We start from the raw sequence: 23,109 nt of genomic DNA, 5'->3' as shown, positions 1-23,109 counted from the left end.
CCCAGATATATCAGTAAAGGGAGCAGGAATGTTTTGATCAGGTTAACCCTTTCCCCGAGGGTCAAAGACCAACCCTTCCACTGATCCACCTTCTGAGCGGCGATCTTAAGCCTGCTGTCCCAGTTTTGTTTGGGGTAATCCCCTTGGCCAAATTCGATGCCGAGAACTTTTGCAGATTCCTGGGGCTCTGGAAGGGCGTCCGGGAGATCAAAACCAGGATCTCCCCCTCCCAGCCAGAGACTCTCGCACTTATCCCGGTTGATCTTGGACCCGGATGCCTCCGAGTAGCGGTCCACCTCTGACATCACCCATTGGCCTTCCTCTTGTGAGGAGACAAACACGGTGACATCATCAGCATACGCTACCGCCCTCAGAGCCAAATCCGGCACCGCCAGGTCCATTCTCACCCCCGCCAACGGTCCACAATCAATCCTCCTAAGGAAAGGATCAATTGCAAACACGTACAGCAACGGGCTCAAAGGACAACCCTGACGGACGCCAGACCCAACCTCAAAAGAGCGGCCAATCCAACCATTCACAAGCGGGAAACTCTCTGCCCCTGCGTACAAGATCTTAAGCCAATCAACAAACCCCCCCGGCAGGCCATATCTCAGAAGAACAGACCAGAGGTATTCATGGTTAACCCGATCAAACGCTTTTGCCTGATCCAAGGACAGCAAGTACCCCTTCCAGTGGCCAGCCCTACCCTGCTCCACAGCCTCTCGGACACTGAGCACAGCACTAAATGTACTGAGGCCCGGAACAGAGCAATGCTGAGCCCCCGAAAGGAGTCGGGGTGCAAACTCCACCAGCCGGTTAAACAGCACTTTTGCCAGAATCTTTCGGTCCACATTGAGAAGCGCTATGGGACGCCAATTCTCAATGTGGGACGGGTCTTTACCCTTTGACAGGATGATCAGCGCTGACCTCCTCATTGACTTTGGCAGAGTGCCCGAGGATAGACACTCATTAAAAACCCCAGTCAAGAGGGGAACCAAAGTGTCCTTAAAGGTCTTATAGAACTCAGATGTTAAGCCATCCGGACCGGGTGACTTCTTGAGGGCAAGCCCATCAATAGCCATCCTGACTTCCTCTTCCCGGATCATCTCTGTCAAAACGTCAAGAGAGGAGTCTACTCCTGGTTCAGGGATGGTTTCAGCCAAGAAAGCTGATACCTTATCTCAATCTAGATCCTTCCTTCCCAAGAGGTGCGAGTAGAAGGATCTGACGACCTCCAGGATCCCTGATCTGGACCTTTTCAAGGATCCCGTACTATGAATCAGTCCTGAGACTATTTTACTATTCACTGACATCTTGCAGTTTCTGTAAGGGTCGGGCGAGCGGTACTTCCCGTAATCCCTCTCAAAAACCAAAGATGCGTGTCTGTCATACTGGCACTTCATCAACAAGGACTTCACTCTGGAGATATCGTCACGACTACCTCCAGTCGAGACAAGGTTCTCAAGTTTCTTCCTCAGGCCCTGGTACAAACGGTACCTGTTTAGGCTTCTGAGGCCCGAGAGCTGGCGGAAGAATCTCGCAACCCTTTCCTTGAAGATATCCCACCACTCTGACTTACTGCTACAAAGGCCCAGCAATGGTACCTGGCTCTGAAGAAAATCCTCAAAGGACTGTCTTATCTCCGCTTCTTCCAAGAGAGACGAATTCAGCTTCCAATAGCCTCTGCCCATCCGGGGGGTCTCTGTGACATTCAGAGAAAACAAAATTAAACAGTGATCGGAGCTGCACTCACTATTCTGCTGGTGAGGTCACTGTGTACATACATTACATTACTTATCCTGTACTGATCCTGTGTTATATCCTGTATTATACTCCAGAGCTGTACTCACTATTCTGCTGGTGGAGTCACTGTATACATACATTATTTATCCTGTACTGATCCTGAGTTATTTCCTGTATTATACTCCAGAGCTGTACTTACTATTCTGCTGGTTATATTGGGGATTTCCATAATGAAATGAAACCATATTATGAAGCTTCTCTATAACCTGGGCACACATTCATTCTGGTCACACATTGAGATGCCCAGCGCTTGGAGTAACAATCTTTCCTCATACTGACAGGACAGTGTGTAGCGCATGGCGTCACCCGTGTTGGACAGCAGCCAAGGACACAGCGCAGAGGGTAACAGCGTGCAGCATGAGACAGACATTTCTAATCTCCTCTTTACTACACCCATCTGTTCTCCTTCCGCCTCCATCTCCCATTTCCTATCTCCGCTCAATGATTTCATAGACAGAATCAGAAAGATTCCATGAAGCACGTACAACAATGCTGGCAGGCGGCTCCCGTGAAGATCGCCAGCGCAGAGTGTCCGGAGTCATCTCCAACATCTGTGCGAGTCCTGTGTTTACATCCCCAGCAAAACACAAAGATGAAAAAAAAAATACAATGTGGTGTTAAATACATGAGGACATCGCTCCATGGAAGGGGGGAGGCAGGAAAATCTGATCTCTTCCATCTGTTCAGAGGGATAGAACAACAACCTAAGTGCCGTCCATCTAAATCTAAGCAGAATGGCAACTCTACCACGTTCCTTCAGCATTATCAATCCTTCATAAAGGAGGTGTCCGGGAATGTTAAAAAATATTTGCGCTCAGAGCTTAAAACTTGACTACTTACCTGTAACCCCCTTACTGTAACACATAAATACCCCATAAATAATAAGCGGCTGAAGTGTGCCATAACTGCGAACAAGGGCACGCCTATAGAGGGGATACCCTATAGTAGAAATGGAAAAGAAAAGGGAGGGTTGGGTAGGTGCATGAATGCAAGACACGCCCAGAGGCAGGGGATTGTGGGCATTATATAGGCCCATGCCCTCCCACAAACACAGCCCTGTGGGCTTAAAGTGGTACTCCGGCCCTAAGACATCTTATCCCCTATCCAAAGGATAGGGGATAAGATGTCTGATCACGGGGGTCCCGCCGCTGGGGACCCCCGCAATCTAGCATGCAGCATCTACCTGTGAGCACTGCCCCTTCGGAGGCGAAGTCGTGACGTCACGATACTCCGTCCCCGTGGTCAGGAGGCATAAGACTTGGAGCCTCCAGCTCTTCCTGCAGTGCTCACAGGTAGGTGCTGCATGCTAGATTGCGGTGGTCCCCAGCGGCGGGACCCCCGCGATCAGACATCTTATCCCCTATCCATTTGATAGGGGATAAGATGTCTTAGGGCCGGAGTACCCCTTTAACCACATGTGCTCAGGGCCTAAAACGTGACTACTTACCTGTAACCACCTTACCATAAGACATAAATACCACATACATAATAAGCGGCTGAAGTGTGCTTTAACCGCGATCAAGGGCACGCCTATAGAGGGCAAACAGCAAGACAAATAGGTATACCGTATTTTTCGTCCTATAGGACGCACCGGCGTATAAGACGCACCCAATTTTTAGGGGCAAAATATAAGAAAATAAAGATTTTGAACCCAATAGTGGTCTTTAACCTGCGGACCTCCAGATGTTGCAAAACTACAACTCCCAGCATGCCCGGACAGCCGTTGGCTGTCCGGGCATGCTGGGAGTTGTAGTTTTGCAACATCTGGAGGTCCGCAGATTGAAGACCACTACAGGAGGAGGTAATACTCACGTGTCCCCGCCGATCTGGACCCGTCACCGCTGCCCTGGATGTCGCTCCATCGCTGTCGCAGTGTCCCCGTCGCTCTGGAACGTCTCTGCTGCCGGCCAGGTATCCTCCCTCTCCGTCACCGCCATCACGTCGTTACGCACGCCAACGCACGTACGCGACGACGTGATGACGAGGAAGGAGAGCGCCGGCCATACAGGGGATCCCTGAATGGAGAAGACACAGAGGAGGCAGGTAAGGTCCCCCCCCGGTGTCCTGTAAGCACTAACCCGGCTATTCAGTCGGGCTGTTCGGGACCGTCGCGGTGAAATCGCAGCGGTCCCGAACAGCCCGACTGAACAGCCGGGTTAGTGTCACTTTCCCTTCAGATGCGGCGGTCAGCTTTGATCGCCGCGTCTGAAGGGTTAATACAGGGCATCACCACGATCGGGGATGTCCTGTATTAGCCGCGGGTCCCGCCCGTTGATGGCCGCAGGGACTGCCGCGATAGGGGTGTATTCGCCGTATAAGACGCACCGACTTTTCCCCCCAGTTTTGGGGAAGAAAAAGTGCGTCTTATACGGCGAAAAATACGATAATAAACATTTAATTGATAGACCATAATTACCTTGCCAAAACCTAAACACCTGTGAAATTTTTAAGCCGAGGATTCGGAACATATCGTATAACAAGACGAATTCCATCTATCTATTTGTTTGATTATATGCGCTGGAACCTTGTGCTGTGATGCTGCTGTAGCAGCACCAAATCGAAGAAAGAATGCCCCGAAAGAGAAGTAGGATTATAACCCAATGTTTTAGCTAAGATACATATATGTTTTACAAAATTACTGGTCATTAGAAAAACATTGAAAAAGAAAGATTAGAACCTGCACCATGAACCCTTATCTACCTATGACAAGTTCTTAAGTGATACGGACATGCTCCCATGAACCAAAATCCAGTGGGAACCGAAAGTAATACATCAACCGTGCATTCTGAACACCATACCGTAATATGACACTCAGAGGATTGCAGCTTGTCCCTAGTAGCAACATGACTACAGAAAGAATCTAATGACCTGTAGATGTGACAGGACTTTGCGTAATCATCGTGTCTGCAGACGTGACAGTGTTTGTGTAACCATCTGATCAGGAGACTACCGTGACTAGACAAAGTACAATGTGCAACAGCTGAAAATGTCATCAAATTACAGTAAAACCATTGCTCACTGTAAACCCCCACCACTCCAGCGCTGCGATCTGCAGTCCCCACCGGGCTTTATTTATTTTGCTTCAGTGATGATGTGACATACATCCACATAACCAATGAAGTCAGTCACTGGTCTTGCACCATATTTGCAAACATTACTGCTTCAGAAGATGTTCCCGATGACTGGAGAAAGGCCAGTGTTGTGCCCATCCACAAAAAGGGTATTAGAGAAGAAGCTGGTAACTACAGGCCAGTTATCTTGACATCTGTGGTAGTACAAATGATGGAAACACTTCTAAAAAGAAAGATAGTTGATCACCTAACAACAAACAATATGATGGGCCCAAATAAGCATGGCTATACTAACCTGTCTGACTATTTTCTGATACGGTTCCCCATAAAGCACTTATAGATACGTTATCGAGGAATGGTCTTAATTCCTGTAAAGTTTTGTGGATTTGCAGTTGGCTAGATATATATCAGAGAGTTGTTGGTAATGGTAATTATTCTGAGCACAGACTGGTTATAAGTGGTGGCCACACAAGGGTTTGTAAGTGGATCCTTTTTTAACATGTTTTTAAGTGACACATGAGAAAGTTTGGTAGGTAAGGATTGCCTGTAAGTGACATAGAATAAGGGGTATTGTTTGCCTATAAGTAACATACGAGAAGGTTTGTAGGTAAGGTTTGCCTAAAAGTTACATAGAAGAAGGTTTGGTAAATAAGGCTTTAATTTTAAGTGATATAGGAAAAGGTTTGGTAGGTAAGGTTTTGCCTGTAAGTAAAATAAGAGAAGGTTTGGTAGGTAAGGTTTTGCCTGTAAGTGACAGATGAGAAAGTTTGGTAGGTCAGATTTTCCTGTAAGTGACACAGGAGAAGGTTTTGTAGGTTAGTTTGTCTGTGACATAGGAGAGGGTTTGGTAGGTAAGGTTTTGCCCATAAGTGACACAGAAGAAGGTTTGGTGGGTAAGGTTTGTCTGTGACACATGGGAAGGTTTGGAAGTCAAGGTTGTTTGTAGGTGACACAGTAGAAGATTTGGTAGGTAAAGTTTGTCTGTGACACAGGAGAAGGTTTGGTAGGTAAGGTTTTGCCTATAAGTGACATAGGAGAAGGTTTGGTAGGTAAGGTTTTGCCTATAAGTGACACAGGAGAAGGTTTGGAAGGTAAGGTTTGTCTGAAAGTGACATAAGAGAAGGTTAAGTGACATAGGAGAAGGTTTGGTAGATAAGCTTTTGCTTCTTTGATTTAGCTTTACTAGATAAGCAGCCAATGCAAACTGCAGTGCAAACTCCTGTGTCACTTATAGGCAAAACCTTACCTACCAAACATTCTCTTATGTCACTTATAGGCAAAACCTTACCTACCAAACATTCTCTTATGTCACTTTCAGACAAACCTTACCTACCAAACCTTCTCCTGTGTCACAGACAAACTTTACCTACCAAATCTTCTACTGCTTCCAAATGTAAAATAATGTACTGTGGGAGAAGGACTCCTCAATATCATATCAGCAATTCTAAGTTAGGCTGGGTCCACACTACGTTTTGTCCCATACGGGAGCGCATACGGCAGGAGGGAGCTAAAACCTCGCGCTCCCGTATGTTACCGTATGCACTCCCGTATGTCATTCACTTCAATGAGCCGACCGGAGTGAAACGTTCGGTCCGGTCGGCTCATTTTTGCGCCGTATGCGCTTTTACAACCGGACCTAAAACCGTGGTTGACCACGGTTTTAGGTCCGGTTGTAAAAGCGCATACGGCGCAAAAATGAGCCGACCGGACCGAACGTTTCACTCCGGTCGGCTCATTGAAGTGAATGACATACGGGAGCGCATACGGTAACATACGGGAGCGCGAGGTTTTAGCTCCCTCCTGCCGTATGCGCTCCCGTATGGGACAAAACATAGTGTGGACCCAGCCTTACTGAAGACTTCTGGAGAAAAGGATTTAGGGACAGTGGTTTCTGATGCCTCAGGATGAGCAGCCAGGGGGTAGGGAAACAAATGCTTGTCTGAGGTATAACCAGGAGGACGAGCCCACTGTATAGGGCTTTGGTGAGACCACATCTGGAATACTGGGGTTAGTTCTGGAGGGAACTTCTGGCAGACGTGGTTGGTTAATCCACAGTAAGTAAATACAAACCTGCCTGAGATAAACATATATCTATATTAAGATAAAGAGGAAATAATATAAGGGGAGGATTAGATCTGCAGACAATCTTCTATGTTTCTGCAATGGCAGAAATTTGCAGGAGAGGTCAAGTAGATGTAAGTGAAGTCATCGAAGAAGCTGCCGGGGATTGAACAGTATGGCCGCCAGCTCCAACAGGGGTTGTCATCCAGCTTTCCTAATGTCATAAAAGGTGAATCAGTCCTATCACACAGCTGTACACACACAACTCCCGTAATGTACAAAGGGGATTCAGACAAGTGGCAGTTTAATAAGATCAATGTCTGATCAGTGAGGGACCATCCTCTGGGGCAATCATCTTTTTAACAATAAGACTGTGGCCCCTTCAATCTTCTCCTCCACATCACCTCTGGGGAACAAAAGTTATTAGCTTTCCACAGGATAGGCAATAAGTAGCTGATTGGTGGGCATCTGGCATGTGGGACCCCCACTAATCTCAACAACAGAGATCATTGGTCCCCAGGGTGAATGAATGCGGTAGTGCCTATGCCTCTATTCACTATTTGGAAGTCCCATAGTCAGTGAATTAAAGGGGTATTCCGGCTCTATACATCTTATCCCCTATCCAAAGGATATGGTATAAGATGTATGATTGCAAGGGTCCCGCCGCTTGGACCCCCGCAATCTCAATGCAGCCCGCGGCATTCTGTGCTAGGCGTAGCCTCCAAGACGTGACATCTCAGCCACGCCTCCTCGTGATGTCACGCCATGCCCCCTTCATTGTGATGTCACGTCTCAGTGGTAGCGCCCGGCACAGTTGGTCTGCACTGCGATTGCAGCCACGCCCCCTCCATTCATGTCTATGGGAGGGGGCATGGCAAGGAGGTGTGGCTGTGAAGTCAAGTCTCAGTCTCTGAGACAGCGCTTGGCACAGAATGCCAGGGGGGATGCATTGAGATCGGCAGGACCCACGCAATCATACATCTTATCCCCTTTTAAAATGTATAAAGCAAGAATACCCCTTTAAGCATTGGGAAATATGGGTGCTCCAACTTCACAATCAGCCTTCAATGTCTGGATAGAGCAGTGACCATGTATTAACCCATTAGTAACATAGGGTTGTTTTGACAGTGATGACCAAGCTCCATTTCAGAAATCTAATTTGTGTCTCTTTAAAATAGTGTAGTGAAAGATAACTTTTGCCCCATTCAAAGTATAGGGGATAAGTTATAGATTGCTGGGGCTCCGACCGCTGGGACCCCCCGCAATCTCCTGAATGGGGCCCCGACAGTCTGGAGGGGGCGTGTCGGCCGCGGCTTCCTGCAGGTGTCGGAACGTCCTCTTCTGGCAGACTGCCGGGGCTCAGTTCAGGACATCACGGGGGGGGGGGGGGGGGGGGTAATTTTGTTTTTTAGGGTAATTTTGCACTTTATATTAGTGGAAAATTTTGTTGATACATACAGCGTTTTTTTGTAAAAAAAACTCTCAAAAATTTGAAAAAATTTGCATTTTTATAGGACTGAAATTTTGTATGTGTAAGAGAAATAGTCATGCCAAATAAATTAGTTATTAATTGACATCTACAATATGTCTACTTAACATTAATGTCTTTTATTAATCATTTTTTTAAACTTTTTATGAGGCATTAGAAGGCTCATAGGTCTTTCCAAATTTTCAATGAAATTTCAAAATCCTATGCCATATTCTGACAGCCATACCATTTTTATTTTTCATCCAACTGCAAGACGAGTTGTACTTTTTATTGGTACCATTGTGCAATGTATGCTACTTTTTGACCATTTTTATTCAACTCTTTTGAAGACAAGGTGAACAAAATTTAGCAATTCTAAAAATGTTATAAGTCATAAGGGATAAATAACATCATGATTTTATAGAACAAATTGTTACAAATTTGGTGATAACTTTAATGTTATGATAATACAGGGCATAACTGGGAAAGGGGCTTTTTTTTTTAAACTTTATTGGAAAACATTTTATTTGGATTTTTTTTTTCTGTTATACTATACTGCAGTACATCTGTACCGCAGCATAATTGGTCTTTGAGAACCAGCCTCCTGATGCAATTGCAACTATCGGACCCTGAGATCGCATTGCGGGGTCACAGATGGTATACAGGGGTTGCTGAGGTCAATACTGACCAAGGCATCTATGTTGTTAAAACTGCAGAGACTGACACAAGCGATCTCTGTCTGGCTGTGACTGTCTGATCTTCCGCAGCACGTAGGACATATGGGTACTTCCTGTCACGCGGAATGTACCCACTTCAAGGACGTTCCTTTAGGGTTGAGACCTTTTTACATGGCCCAATTTATGAGGTAAATAGGCATTCCTAGGAACGTTCATTCCCTATTATTGGCCTAAGTAAAAATGCCAGTGATCAGCTAAAGGGCAAGCAAACACTCATTCGCAGGATAATTGTATCTTTTGTGCAGCCAATAAAATCATTGTTGTTGGATGCACATCTCCCTGTGTAAACAGGTGATTTTGAAGGGTCTGCATGAACAATCCAGTGATAGTTCTTAAGGCCAGGCCCCCTGACTCCTTAAGCCTTTTGAAGGTTCTGTAAATTATGCTGATCACCAAGATTGGCACCCATTTATTGCTGCAAGTCGGCCTAACTTAAAGAGGTACTCCACCCCAGTAATCTGCTGCATGGAGCGAATTCCGCTCCATGCCGTATTACGAGCGACCACAACCATCATAGACATTAATGGTGGGGGGTGTGACGACCATGGCAGCCTGACAGCTAGAGGGTGCCAGGCCGGAGATCGAGAGGGGTCCCAGCAGCCAGATCCCCGTGATCAAACATTTTATACCCTATCTTTTGGATGGGGGATGTCTGTCTAGGGGTGGAGTACCCCTTTAAAGAGCCCTTACATTCATGTGAAATCAGGAAGAACATAGAGACCCCATACAGATGTAACTAGAAAAGAGGGCATTATAACATAACAAAAAGTCAAAATAATCCAGTAACATAGGCCTGATGAAGAGAAGTGTATCCTTTCAAAACGTGTAGTACGGAATAAAGGATTATTTTATTATTTTAAACTGTTGTCCAGTATCAGTTAGTTCCTCCCGTTGACAGGGTTAGCGCCATTCTCCACCTATTTTCTCCCGCTCCTTGGAGATCAATAATTTTCAAGACTTTAAAAGCCAAAATGAAGCCCATCTCCTTCTCCTTGTTCATGATCTCCTTAAACCTCTACCTGGAGACCAAAAGGGAAGTCCAAAACTTGTTGGTTCCATCACTTGACCCTTCATTTGGTTACTGACGTTTCCTATAGGCCCCAGAGCTCTTATGGGCATACTCTCCTGTCAGGGTCGATAGAACATTAGATCCCCATCTTTTAGGGCCCCAGACATACTCTCCAGAATGTTGATTACACTTTCACCTGGACAGTAAAATCTTGGCCCCGAGTGTGGAATTTATAAAGTATGAGGCGATTTCATGGGCAGTTACAGCCCACAAATCCCATCTAAGACTTCACTCCGAGAGGCAGTGAATCTAAAATAAATAGGTCTGAGCTTAATGTAGAAGTCAATAGTATATTACCGAGCCATAAATCACCGGCAAAATGAATGAGCGCCTAAATCACATTCTGTCAAACATGTCAATAGAGACAATTAGGAATCCTATATGAAAGATATGGAGTGAAATTTATGGCGTAGCGTGGCCCCCGTTCCTAATGCACAACGATGGTCAAAAGCAGATCGCCGCTCTCTTCATCTATCACATGATGAGGTCAACTGCGGCTCTCGCTATGGTGGGTAAACATTACAAGCTCGTCTGCCGCTCCATTGTCCAATCACGGATCCACAACTAATGACATTTCATGTGTTTAACCCCTCAACGATCGAACCAGTGAAATTCTTCTGTTTGGGCTTCACGGCATTCTGTTGTCCATATCATTTTTATTTTTGTGTCTACATGGATGTTTAGGGTTTGCTTTCTTTTTTAGGGAACATACAAGTTAATGTTGAATTTTTTCAAACCATCTGTCATTTAAAAAATTTAAAATTTCATGCCAAGTTTAGGAATACCTAATATGTGGATTTTTTTTTACTATTTAATAATTTTTTATGTAATATTAATGATTTATTAAAAAGGTATATAAAAAAAGGTTTTTATTTAAAAAAAAATTATGTTTTGCCACTTTATAAAACTTTTGATGTGTCCTAAAGATATGTGAAAAGTACCATACCACGCCAAGGTTTCTCAAGTGATGCGGGACCTAACCTAAACCTGCCTGTGCATGATAAGCAAGAAAACAGGGGCAAATGCGCAATTACAAAAGCTTTTGGTCCGACTTACAGACTGCTCCCAGTGTCAACTCCAGTGAGTTGACACTGGGAGCAGTCTGTAAGTTGGACCAAAAGCTTTTGTAATTGCGCATTTGCCCCTGTTTTCTTGCTTATCATGCACAGGCAGGTTTAGGTTAGGTCCCGCATCACTTGAGAAACCTTGGCGTGGTATGCGGGCTCAGGTATGTCCTTCATATAAGGATATACTGGCTAATGTCTCAATTTTACATCAGTTTTGAGGGTTAGCTAATGTCATTGTTACATCCACCACACCAGTGCATTTATGTTATGTTGTGTTTCTGTACTTCTCTATGTTCACATCCACACACCCATTCATCGGGTACGGATGATATATGTTGGTCCTTGTGGTTGGTTGCAGACATCCTCCATTGTATGCATTTTTTGCTGGGGATTGCCCTTAGCAACGGACCACAAGTGCAGGACTTGCTATTCCCTATAAATGCACACCAGCATTTGGGCTCGAGCACTTCCTGACATTTGAGACCACGTTCTTGTTCTTGTTGTGTTTGTAATTATGTTTTAACAATTTATTTAGGACTTTTACTTTTAGGCTGGGTTTACACAGTCATTTTTTTTGGTGAGGGGGTTTTACTACATGTAAATTTTACCATAAAAGTTTGTTAAGCATGTTTTAAAAAAAATTTCATTTAAAAAAAACTTGTTAGGTCAGAGAGTATCTGGTCTCCTTGCGGAGTGCACGGTGTGGGGAGAATTTTAGCCATTAAGTACTCCACTAGATTGTCTGTGAAGAATATGCAAAGCAGCTCATAAATATGCACTCTGGTCAGGTGACAATTCCTGGGGGTCAGCGTATGAGTCTTGCCAACTGTCTGGGAAGTTTTGCCATCTCTCTAAAATGAAATATTTAACCTGCAGACAGCCTGTTTCAGGGTATTTGCCCCTCAACAGTATAGAGCAGGGATGGTCTACCTATATTACATTACAGCCTGGTCATAAATGAGTTCACCCTAACATATATATTAGGGATCGACCAATTATCGGTATGGCTGTTGCTGTGTGTCTCGGCCACACTTGAGGAACACACAGCCCGAGCTGTGAGTGGCTCCACCAGGACCCCTGCCTCCCCCCCACAGCCACCTTGCTGGCTTCTGGGGAGAGCCCCAACTGTTCTGTCTGACTTCCTTTTAAAGGGGTACTCCCATGGAAAACTTTTTTTTTTAAATCAACTGGTTCCAGAAAGTTAAACAGATTTGTAAATCACTTCTATTAAAAAATCTTTATCCTTCCAGTACTTTTTTGTGGCTGTAAATTAAAGAAAAATCCAAAAAAGAAATGCATTTCCTCTGATGTCATGACCACCGTGCTCTCTGCTGACCTCTGCTGTCCATTTTAGGAACTGTCCAGAGCAGCATATGTTTGCTATGGGGATTTTCTCCTACTCTGGACAGTTACTAAAATGGACAGCAGAGGTCAGCAGAGAGCACTGTGGTCATGACATCAGGAAATGCATTTCTTTTTTGGATTTCTCTTTAGTATACAGCCCCTAAAAAGTACTGGGAGGATTAAGATTTTTTAATAGAAGTGATTTACAAATCTGTTTAACTTTATGGCACCAGTTGATTTAAAAAAAAAAAGTTTTCCATGGGAGTACCCCTTTAAAGGGAAGTCAGACAGAACAGTTGGGGCTCTCCCCAGAAGCCAGCAAGGTGGCTGTGGGGGGGAGGCAGGGGTCCTGGTGGGGGCACTCACAGCTCGGGCTGTGTGTTCCTCACGTGTGGCCGAGACACACAGCAAGAGGTTGCAAATGCTGTGTGTGAAGAGTGAGTAGAAGGTTGCAGGAGGCATAAGTTTAACTGGCCGGGAAAAGCCCACCAGTTGATAGTCAGGGCATGCTGGGTTGTGTAGTCAGAGACTAGATGGTCTAGGGTTTTGTTTGTTCCTGTGTTATGTCTTTATTTATCCTGCAACCTGTCTAATAAAGCTGGCGAGGAGCCAGACTGCATAAAGTACCATTGTTTGCCTGCTGATTGAAGTGGAAACGTGTCCTGTGGCAGTGTCAAGGACGATCCCAGAGCTATCCCCAGGGGATGTCCCTCCATTACAGTGCCCCATAACAGTGTCAGAATCAGTGCCTTAATAACAGTGACAGCCATAGTGCCCCCACTATGGCTGTCACTGTTGTGTCTACCCCTTATATATTGCCCTACCATAAGTGAATATATATATATATATATATATATATATATATATATATATACACACACAAGGGGTGGACTCACTTATGGGAGATACTGTGTGTGTGTGTGTATATATATGTATAAATATAGTGGACTCACTTATGGAAGATACTGTGTGTATATATATATATATATATATATATATATATATATATATTGGATTCACTTATGGTAGGGCAATATATAAGGGGTAGACACATGATTATATATATATATATATATATATATATATATATACATATATATATATATATATATATATATATATATCATCTACCCCCAATATATAAGGGGTAGATTCTTTTGAGAAGTGTAATATTATAACAATGGAGGAGATGGAGAGCTGTATATATGGATAGGCACGTATCCGGCATATTCAGCTAATCTCATATATACATATCACATCCGCTGACGATAACACTCACAATGAAGTAATGAACACTCATGGTGCTGGAGCGACGCGCGGCTGTCACCACGTAACAGGCGCCCGCTTCGCTCTCCTCCCGACCCTCAAGAGGAAGATGGATGGCTCTGCCGCCCCACAGCCGCCTATCAGCCGCGCAGTCAATATAACATATGATGAATATGTATGAGGCGTAAACTACAATAGAGGATGACAGGACGGGGGTGCGCCAAACATTCAGTGCAATATGTGTATATATACAGTCATGGCCGTAAATGTTGGCACCCCTGAAATTTTTCAAGAAAATGAAGTATTTCTCACAGAAAAGGATTGCAGTAACACATGTTTATTCCCTTTGTGTGTACAGTGACCCCCCGACCTACGATGACCCCGACATATGATCAAATCGACATACGATGGCCTCTCAGAGGCCATTGCATGTTGATGTCAGCATCGACATACGATACTTTTTTATGTCGGGGCCATCGCATTAACTGCTATCTGGCAGCGCAAAATGCTAAAGCTGCTGCCAGATAGCAGCTTAATGTTCCCCGTGTGGTGCGGTAAGTATTACTTACCCCTCCATGATGCTCCGGGGTGCCCTCCGGGTCCAGCGCTGGTCTTCTGGTGTCTTCTCGGCCCTCTCCAATGACGTCAATACGCTGCTGCACATGTCATCCAATCGGAATGGCGTACGCAGCGGCGTAATGACGTCGCTACGCAGGCCCAGTAAGGCCTTGCGGAAGACAGAAGAGGACCGGAGAAGACAGAAGAGGACCGGAGAAGACAGAAGAGGACCGGAGAAGACAGAAGAGGACCGGAGAAGACAGAAGAGGACCGGAGAAGACAGCAGAGGACCGGAGAAGACAGAAGAGGACTGGAGAAGACAGAAGAGGACCGGAGAAGACAGCAGAGGACCAGAGAAGACCAGGAGAGCCCAGCGGAGGCCCGGGGTCACCATCGGGAGCGGCGGGGACACCATCGCGAGCGGCGGAGACACCATCGCGAGCGGCGGGGACAGGTAAGTACAGCTTCCTATACTTTACATTGCACGAATCCCTCAACATACGATGGATTCCACAAACGATGGCTCGTTTGGAACGAATTACCATTGTATGTTGAGGGACCACTGTATTGGAACTAAACCAAAAAAGGAGGAAAAAATGCAAATTGGACATAATGTCACCAAACTTCAAAAATGGGCTGGACATAATTATTGGCACCCTTAACTTAATATTTGGTTGCACACCCTTTGGAAAAAAATTACTGAAATCAATCGCTTCCTATAACCATCAATAAGCTTCTTACACCTCTCAGCCGGAATGTTGGACCACTCTTCCTTTACAAACTGCTCCAGGTATCTCTTATTGGAAGGCGCCTTTTCCCAACAGCAATTTTAAGATCTCTCCACAGGTGATCAATGGGATTTAGATCTGGACTCATTGCTGCCACTTCAGAACTCTCCAGCGCTTTGTTGTCATCCATTTCTGGGGCTTTTTGACGTATGTTTGGGGTCATTGTCCTGCAGGAAGACCCAAGACCTCGGACGCAAACCCAGCTTTCTGACACTGGGCTGTACAGTATGACCCAAAATCCGTTGGTACTCCTCAGATTTCATGATGTCTTGTACACATTCAAGGCCCCCAGTGCCAGAGGCAGCAAAACAACCCAAAACATCATTGATTAGGTACTGTGTTCTTTCCTTTGTAGGCCTCATTCCATTTTCGGTAAACAGTAGGATGATGTGCTTTACCAAAAAGCTCTATCTTGGTCTCATCTGTCCACAAGACATTTTCCCAGAAGGATTTTGGCTTACTCAAGTTCATTTTGGCAAAATGTAGTCTTGTTTTTTATGTCTCTGTGTCAGCAGTGGGGTCCTCCTGGGTATCCTCCATAGTGGGGTCCTCCTGGGTCTCCTCCATAGTGGGGTCCTCCGGGGTCTCCTCCATAGTGGGGTCCTCCTGGGTCTCCTCCATAGTGGGGTCCTCCTGGGTCTCCTCCATACTGGGGTCCTCCTGGGTCTCCTCCATAGTGGGGTCCTCCTGGGTCTCCTCCATAGCGGGGTCCTCCTGGGTCTCCTCCATAGTGGGGTCCTCCTGGGTCTCCCCCATAGCGTTTCATTTCATTTAAACGTCGACGGATAGTTCACGCTGACACTGATGCTCCTTGAGCCTGCTGGGCAGCTTGAATATCTTTGGAACTTGTTTGGGGCTGCTTATCCACCATCCGGACTATCCTGCATTGACACTTTCATCAATTTTTCTCTTCCGTCCACGCCCAGGGAGATTATCTACAGTGCCATGGGTTGCAGACTTCTTGATAATGTTGCGCACTGTGGACAAAGGCAAATCTAGATCTCTGGAGATGGACTTGTAACCTTAAGATTGTTGATATTTTTCCCCAATTTGGTTTTCAAGTCCTCAGACAGTTCTCTTCTCCTCTTTCTGTTGTCCATGCTTAGTGTGGCGCACACACAGACACAAAATGCAAAGACTAAGTGAACTTCTCTCCTTTCTATCTGCTTTCAGGTGTGATTTTTATATTGTCCACACCTGTTACTTGCCTCAGGTGAGTTTAAAGGAGCATCACATGCTTGAAACAATCTTATTTTTCCACAATTTTGAAATGGTGCCAATAATTCTGTCCAGCCCATTTTTGGAGTTTGGTGACATTATGAACAATTTGCTTTTTTTCCTCCCTTTTTTGGTTTAGTTCCAATACACACAAAGGGAATAAACATGTGTATAGCAAAACATGTGTTACTGCAATCCTTTTCTGTGAGATTTCAATTTCAAATTTTACTTTTATTTTTAACGCATCGGAGGCAGGTGAGAGGACCTCCTCCCGCCATCTTGGCTGTTCTGATCCCCGTGGCCGTGTTGGTGGGTGATCAGATCAGCCATTACAATTGCCACACTGCCGCAGATGCCGTGATCTGTATTGATAACGACAACTGAGGGGTTAATGGCAGACATCAGTGCGATCGCTGATGTCCGCCATTGCCAGCGGGTCACGCAGTCTAAAGAAAGGAATTATACTCCAGAAACGCGTTATTGCCAATTATGTATCATTCTATTATTATTTTAATAAATAATTTATTGGGTTAAATATGTAGAGAAAGTGGTTATATACCAGGAGCAGCGCTGAAAACAGTGCTTCAGTTTCTAGTTGCATTTCTGCCGCTGAAATTCCTCAGTGTGAACGGGTCTCGCGGAAGACCCATTCACACTGATGGTAACGTTCACTGCACGGAATTCCACAGGAATTTTGCAGTGTGATCTTACCCATACTGTAAAAAATGACATGTTTTCTTTATTTTGTGGTTCAATATGATAAAATTGACTTATGTTTAAGGGGGAGGGGTTTATTTGCATTTAAAAATGTTTTTTAACCATTTATTAAACATTTTTTATGTTCCCATAGATTGCTATTACTGATCAGTGCTATACATAGGCATAGCACTGATTAGTATTATCTGCGATCAACTTCTCTGGTTTGCTAGAAGGCAGACCAGAGAAGAAGACCCCTTACAGGCGAGGGAACTTCTGTCCGCAATATTGGTTGATTGGATCCCCACGATCGATCGCAAAACAGGTGATCAGATCTGCCTGCCATCATAACTGCCGCACTGTCACAGATGCCAAGATCAATATTGATCACAGCATATGAGGGGTTAATGGCAGATATCATCGCAATTGCTTATATCTGCCATTACCAGTGGGTTCCTGGCTGCTGATAGCAGACGGGACTTGCCGTGCATAAAGCGAGCACAGCTCCTCTGCTTGCTTCATGTACAGTACATAAATGTGCGTCCTGACACTATAAGACCCTGCACATCAGAACGTACATGTTACGCCGAGCGCTCCGGGTCCCCGCTCCTCCCCGGAGCGCTCGCAGCGTTCTCTCATTCGCAGCGCCCCGGTCAGACCTGCTGACCGGGTGCGCTGCGATATTACTCCCAGCCGGGATGCGATTCGCGATGCGGGACGCGCCCACTCGCGATGCGCATCTCGGCTCCCGTACCTGACCCGTTCCCCGTCTGTGTTGTCCCGCGCCGGGTCTCTGCCATTTAAAGGGCCGCTGCGCCACTGATTGGCGCAGCAGGCCTAATCAGTATTCTCACCTGTGCACTCCCTACTTATGCCTCACTCCCCCTGCACTCCCTCGCCGGATCTTGTTGCCATTGTGCCAGTGAAAGCGTTCCCTTGTGTGTTCCTAGCCTGTGTTCCAGACCTCCTGCCGTTGCCCCTGACTACGATCCTTGCTGCCTGCCCTGACCTTCTGCTACGTCCGACCTTGCTCTTGTCTACTCCCTTGTACCGCGCCTATCTTCAGCAGTCAGAGAGGTTGAGCCGTTGCTGGTGGATACGACCTGGTTGCTACCGCCGCTGCAAGACCATCCCGCTTTGCGGCGGGCTCTGGTGAATACCAGTAGCAACTTAGAACCGGTCCACCAACACGGTCCACGCCAATCCCTCTCTGGCACAGAGGATCCACCTCCAGCCAGCCGAATCGTGACAGTAGATCCGGCCATGGATCCCGCTGAAGTCCCACTGCCAGTTGTCGCCGACCTCACCACGGTGGTCGCCCAGCAGTCGCAACAGATAGCGCAACAAGGCCACCAGCTGTCTCAACTGACCGTGATGCTACAGCAGCTATTACCACAACTCCAGCAACAATCTCCTCCGCCAGCTCCTGCACCTCCTCCGCAGCGAGTGGCCGCTTCCGGCCTACGATTATCCTTGCCGGATAAATTTCATGGGGACTCTAAGTTTTGCCGTGGCTTTCTTTCGCAATGTTCCCTGCACTTGGAGATGATGTCGGACCAGTTTCCTACTGAAAGGTCTAAGGTGGCTTTCGTAGTCAGCCTTCTGTCTGGGAAAGCTCTGTCATGGGCCACACCGCTCTGGGACCGAAATGACCCTGTCACTGCCTCTGTACACTCCTTCTTCACGGAGATTCGAAGTGTCTTTGAGGAACCTGCCCGAGCCTCTTCTGCTGAGACTGCCCTGTTGAACCTGGTCCAGGGTAATTCTTCTGTTGGCGAGTACGCCATCCAATTCCGTACTCTTGCCTCCGAATTATCCTGGAATAATGAGGCCCTCTGCGCGACCTTTAAAAAAGGCCTATCCAGCAACATTAAAGATGTGCTGGCCGCACGAGAAATTCCTGCTAACCTGCATGAACTTATTCATCTGGCCACCCGCATTGACATGCGTTTTTCCGAAAGGCGTCAGGAGCTCCGCCAGGATATGGACTTTGTTCGCACGAGGCGGTTTCTCTCCCCGGCTCCTCTCTCCTCTGGTCCTCTGCAATCCGTTCCTGTGCCTCCCGCCGTGGAGGCTATGCAAGTTGACCGGTCTCGCTTGACACCTCAAGAGAGGACACGACGCCGCATGGAGAATCTGTGCCTGTACTGTGCCGGTACCGAACACTTCTTGAAGGATTGTCCTATTTTTTTTTGTGTCCAAAAAAGATGGCTCCCTACGCCCTTGCATTGACTACCGCGGACTTAATAAAATCACGGTAAAAAACCGCTACCCCTTACCTCTTATCTCGGAACTCTTTGATCGCCTACAAGGCGCCCACATCTTTACCAAACTGGACTTAAGAGGTGCTTATAATCTCATCCGCATCAGGGAGGGGGACGAATGGAAGACTGCATTTAACACTAGAGATGGACACTTTGAGTATCTGGTCATGCCCTTTGGCCTGTGCAACGCCCCTGCCGTCTTCCAAGACTTTGTTAATGAAATTTTTCGTGATCTCCTATATACCTGTGTTGTGGTTTATCTGGACGATATTCTGATTTTTTCTGCTAACTTAGAAGAACACCGCCAGCATGTCCGCATGGTTCTTCAGAGACTTTGGGACAATCAACTTTATGCCAAAATGGAGAAATGTCTCTTTGAATGTCAATCTCTTCCTTTCCTAGGATACTTGGTCTCTGGCCAGGGACTACAAATGGACCCAGATAAACTCTCTGCCGTCTTAGATTGGCCACGCCCCTCCGGACTCCGTGCTATCCAACGTTTTTTGGGGTTTGCCAATTATTACAGACAATTTATTCCACACTTTTCCACTATTGTGGCTCCTATCGTGGCTTTAACCAAGAAAAATGCCAATCCCAAGTCCTGGTCTCCACAAGCGGAAGACGCATTTAAACATCTCAAGTCTGCCTTTTCTTCTGCTCCCGTGCTCTCCAGACCTGTCCCATCTAAACCCTTCCTATTGGAGGTAGATGCCTCCTCAGTGGGAGCTGGAGCTGTCCTTCTACAAAAAAATTCTTCCGGGCATGCTGTTACTTGTGGTTTTTTTTCTAGGACCTTCTCTCCGGCGGAGAGAAACTACTCCATTGGTGATCGAGAACTACTGGCCATTAAATTGGCGCTTGAGGAATGGAGGCACCTGCTGGAGGGATCAAAATTTCCAGTTATCATATACACTGATCACAAGAATCTCTCCTATCTCCAGTCTGCCCAACGACTGAACCCTCGCCAGGCTAGGTGGTCGTTGTTCTTTGCCCGTTTTAACTTTGAAATCCATTTTCGCCCTGCTGACAAGAACATTAGGGCCGATGCCCTCTCTCGTTCTTCTGATGCCTCTGAAGTAGAGGTCTCTCCGCAACACATCTTTCCTCCGGACTGTCTGATCTCCACTTCTCCAGCTTCTATCAGGCAAACTCCTCCAGGGAAGACCTTCGTTTCTCCACACCAGCGTCTCGGGATTCTCAAATGGGGACACTTCTCCCACCTCGCAGGCCATGCGGGCATCAAAAAATCCTTGCAACTCATCTCTCGATTTTATTGGTGGCCGACTCTGGAGACTGATGTTGTTGATTTCGTGCGGGCCTGTACTGTCTGTGCCCGGGATAAGACTCCTCGCCAGAAGCCTGCTGGTCTCCTTCATCCTCTGCCTGTTCCTGAACAGCCTTGGTCACAGATTGGTATGGACTTTATTACGGACTTGCCCTCATCCCGTGGCAACACAGTTGTTTGGGTGGTCGTTGATCGATTTTCCAAGATGGCACATTTTTCGCCTTCACGGTTAGCCCACGCATATCGTCTCAGATAGAGGCGTCCAATTCGTGTCTAAATTCTGGAAGGCCCTCTGTAAACAGCTCAAGATCAAATTAAACTTCTCTTCTTCTTATCATCCCCAATCCAATGGGCAAGTAGAAAGAGTTAGTCAGGTCCTGGGTGACTATTTACGGCATTTTGTTTCCTCCCGCCAGGATGACTGGGCAGATCTTCTACCATGGGCCGAATTCTCATACAACTTCAGAGTCTCCGAATCTTCTGCTAAATCCCCATTTTTCGTGATGTACGGCCGTCACCCTCTTCCTCCCCTCCCTACTCCCTTGCCCTCTGGTCTGCCCGCTGTGGATGAAGTGACTCGTGATCTTTCCACCATATGGAAAGAGACCCAAAATTCTCTTTTACAGGCTTCATCCCGGATGAAAAGATTTGCTGATATAAAAAGAAGAACTCCCCCCATTTTTTCTCCCGGAGACAAGGTATGGCTCTCCGCTAAATATGTCCGCTTTCGTGTCCCCAGTTATAAACTGGGACCACGCTATCTTGGTCCTTTCAAAATCAAGTGCCAGATCAACCCTGTCTCTTACAAACTCCTTCTTCCTCCTTCTCTCCGTATTCCCAATGCCTTCCATGTCTCTCTCCTTAAACCACTCATCCTTAACCGCTTCTCTCCCAAAGTTGTTTCTCCCACTCCAGTTTCCGGATCTTCTGACGTCTTTTCTGTGAAGGAGATTCTAGCATCCAAGACGGTCAGAGGTAAAAGATTCTTCTTGGTCGACTGGGAGAATTGTGGCCCTGAGGAGAAATCCTGGGAACCTGAGGACAACATCCTGGACAAAAGTCTTATCCTCAGGTTCTCAGGCTCCAAAAAGAGGGGGAGACCCAAGGGGGGGGGTACTGTTACGCCGAGCGCTCCGGGTCCCCGCTCCTCCCCGGAGCGCTCGCAGCGTTCTCTCATTCGCAGCGCCCCGGTCAGACACGCTGCGATATTACTCCCAGCCGGGATGCGATTCGCGATGCGGGACGCGCCCGCTCGCGATGCGCATCTCGGCTCCCGTACCTGACCCGTTCCCCGTCTGTGTTGTCCCGGCGCGCGCGGCCCCGCTCCTTAGGGCGCGCGCGCGCCGGGTCTCTGCCATTTAAAGGGCCGTTGCGCCACTGATTGGCGCAGCAGGCCTAATCAGTATTCTCACCTGTGCACTCCCTACTTATGCCTCACTCCCCCTGCACTCCCTCGCCGGATCTTGTTGCCATTGTGCCAGTGAAAGTGTTCCGTTGTGTGTTCCTAGCCTGTGTTCCAGACCTCCTGCCGTTGCCCCTGACTACGATCCTTGCTGCCTGCCCTGACCTTCTGCTACGTCCGACCTTGCTCTTGTCTACTCCCTTGTACCGCGCCTATCTTCAGCAGTCAGAGAGGTTGAGCCGTTGCTGGTGGATACGACCTGGTTGCTACCGCCGCTGCAAGACCATCCCGCTTTGCGGCGGGCTCTGGTGAATACCAGTAGCAACTTAGAACCGGTCCACCAACACGGTCCACGCCAATCCCTCTCTGGCACAGAGGATCCACCTCCAGCCAGCCGAATCGTGACAGTACATTTACGTCCATTGTACCTAAGGCCTATTTATAGTAATCATTAGATTGATAATACTTTTCAGTGCTATGCATAGGTATAGTAATGATCAGTGATATCTGCAATCTATTTCTATGGTCTGCCAGAAGGTAGACCATACAAGAAGATCCCCGAAGCAAATCACTGATGTCTGCCATTACTGGCGGTTTCTCAGCTGCTAATAGCAGCTGGAAACTGTGTGTCATGAAAGGGGGTCAGGGAGCAGGGAGTAGTGAGCCATAATTGTCCCTACAACCGCTGTCCCTTCCTATTGCCCATCCACCCTAAACAATGGATCGACAACCACGAGGATGGACCCTATACTGTGCTAAAGAGCATGGGTGTAAGAGTCAAACAAAACAAAACAAACTGTACATGTCGGGAAACAAGTCAGGGACATAACGGGAATGCTACAAACAGATATACCAGGCAGGATATAACATACTGACAAACAGTACAACAACCAGGAACAATATTAACGGCAGAAATGATAATATGAACAAGACTAGATATGAGGATACGTTTACAGAAGACAAAACCAGGAGATGCAGGAGATGAACAGGTTAAATGAATGTCAGACCACTA

At 46.7% G+C, this 23,109-nt stretch overlaps 1 protein-coding gene across 1 annotated transcript in view; it reads right to left on the bottom strand.

The window, feature by feature from the left end:
* Positions 1-23,109, bottom strand: part of GFRA1 (GDNF family receptor alpha 1) — a gene marked incomplete in the record, with an annotated part of 298,457 nt that overhangs the window by 262,339 nt on the left and 13,009 nt on the right.

The sequence above is a fragment of the Hyla sarda genome, chromosome 7, assembly GCF_029499605.1.
Source record: "Hyla sarda isolate aHylSar1 chromosome 7, aHylSar1.hap1, whole genome shotgun sequence".
Lineage (NCBI taxonomy): Eukaryota > Metazoa > Chordata > Amphibia > Anura > Hylidae > Hyla > Hyla sarda.
Note: the sequence above shows the minus strand (reverse complement) of the source record. Positions and strands in the feature narration are given on the sequence as shown.